Source organism: Tupaia chinensis, unplaced genomic scaffold (assembly GCF_000334495.1).
Source record: "Tupaia chinensis unplaced genomic scaffold, TupChi_1.0 Scaffold145805_1, whole genome shotgun sequence".
NCBI lineage: Eukaryota > Metazoa > Chordata > Mammalia > Scandentia > Tupaiidae > Tupaia > Tupaia belangeri.
In genome coordinates, this window is record NW_006205663.1 from 62,053 (window position 1) to 64,105 (window position 2,053).

The 2,053-nt window shown below is 39.1% G+C and overlaps 1 pseudogene; it reads right to left on the bottom strand.

Moving 5' to 3' along the window:
• Window positions 1-1,034: 1,034 nt before the first annotated feature.
• Window positions 1,035-1,683, bottom strand: LOC102476623 (nucleosome assembly protein 1-like 1 pseudogene; annotated as a pseudogene).
• Window positions 1,684-2,053: the final 370 nt, after the last annotated feature.

Below are 2,053 nucleotides of genomic sequence, written 5' to 3' on the forward strand. Positions count from 1 at the left end.
TATGTTAGCAAAAAAAAAATACATGGTTTTAAAAAGCATCGATAGGAGAAGGGTTAAAGAATAATGACACCCATGCATGATAGAATATCATTCAAATGTTAACTTTCAAATATTAAGATATTAAATTTTATTTTTATGCTCACCTCAGCATAGTATTTGTCACTTAGAAGGAATTCAATGCATATTTATTGGATGAATACTAAGGTTAATAATATTAAAGAGCAGAATACTAAAGACCAGCAGATGGTGTAGTGGTTACGTCACTGGACTCTCATCTAGTTGATCACAGTTCGAGTCCCAGATCCAGCAGCTTAGAATTTACACCAGGCATGAGTGCATGTGTGCCGAAGATTTCAAGAGAAAATGGAGGAGGAGGGATGGCAGCATGGCCATCCCCTTGGGGGATTTCTCACTTTCTGTCTCTGTGGCAAGCACATGAGCCCCATAGCAAAACTCATCCCTCCCAATAAAAAGCAGAATACTAAGTTTCAAAGTTATTATATATCAATTATGTAATAATATTTATTTAAAAAAATGTCTGAAACACACCAAAATAAGTGGTTAACCCTAATTGGGGGTAGGGGCAAATTGTGGGTGATTTATGTAGACTTGGCATGACCTTTTTTTCAGTGAATTCATGTTGGCTCTGAATAATCACAGCTTCCTTTCCTAAGTGCTCACAAATTGTTCATTTAATATTCCATTTTAGAGTCTTGCTAGGAATAAACATCAAGCTCATAGTTTGTCATATTTGACACATGTCTTCTTGTACATCCTGAAAGTTAGCATAGTTGTCTGTTTTTTGACTTCCAACATGTATCTCTGTGATTCCATCAGGTCTCTGTGATTTCTCAAAAGTAACATTAGTACTTTTGCTTTAAATTGTTTTTGATATTTTTATTTTAGACTGAAAAACAAACAAACAAGCAAATGAACAAACAACAGTGACCAAAAAAAAGCTTGAAATAGACTTGTTAGATGATGTTAACTGATCCTTCTTAAGGAAGCAAAAGGTAGACCAGTACAAGTTGTACTTAAGGCCACATATATTCTGCTTCACTGCACTTACATTCTGTGGGGTTTTGATCCTTCAAGTCATAGTCTGGGATAATTTTCCTTGTCTCCTCCTTCTCCCCATTCTTCACCTTCTTCATCATGATCATTTTCCTCATCTTCAATTACTTCTCTAGTAAAGTATAACACTGAACATATGTGAACATACATTCATACAAAAAGTAATCAATTTCAAAGCCTGTAGCAAGGATAGCTTCAGCAGCAGCATCCAGATCTCCACTCTCAGGAACCTCACGAAGGGAAAAAAATTAAAGAATCATTGGAAACTGTTTTAGTCACAGTATCAACTGTCCCATGGCTCTTGTGTTTCTGCTGCTTAATGGTTTTCAAAATGACATTTTCTTTTTTTCCCAATCTATCTGGTACCCTGTGCAACCCATAATTTCTGGTCCATCTATAGAAAAGAGATTGGAATTATCTGGTTCTGACCTAATCCTAGATGTCTTTGTCAACACTTCATTTGTAAAATATTCATTGGGTTCAAAGTGAAATTCTAAGAGAAAACTCCTAGGCTGACCAGCATCTGAGAACTTCACTTTAATAATCTTTAAAGTGCTTCAGAATAGATTCATCATGTTCCTGAACCATATCACTAAAGCAAGTCAGCATTCTTAAAATATCCCAAGGAGAGGCGGACTGAGGCTGCAGGCCCGACCCTACTGAAACTCCACGCATCCCCACCATTCTTCCTCCTTGGACCCCAGGTTGGTTGCCTGGGACTTTAAGGCGAACCCCCACCCCTCCCCACCCGAAACCCAGATCGAGCCGGCCAGCAGTTCCGGACACCAGGCAGACTGAGGCTGCAGGCCCGACCAACCTGGAACTGTCATTTCATTGTCTGATCCCTTTCCAGTAGCCTTTGGACTGTTTGAATTTTGGTGATTTGAGTGGCGAGCGGCGCTTGTGCGCCGCGCTTTTTCCATTTTGTTTTTCTTTGCTCTTGGGGTGTTGCTTATTTGGTCAGTTGAAGGCTCACCAC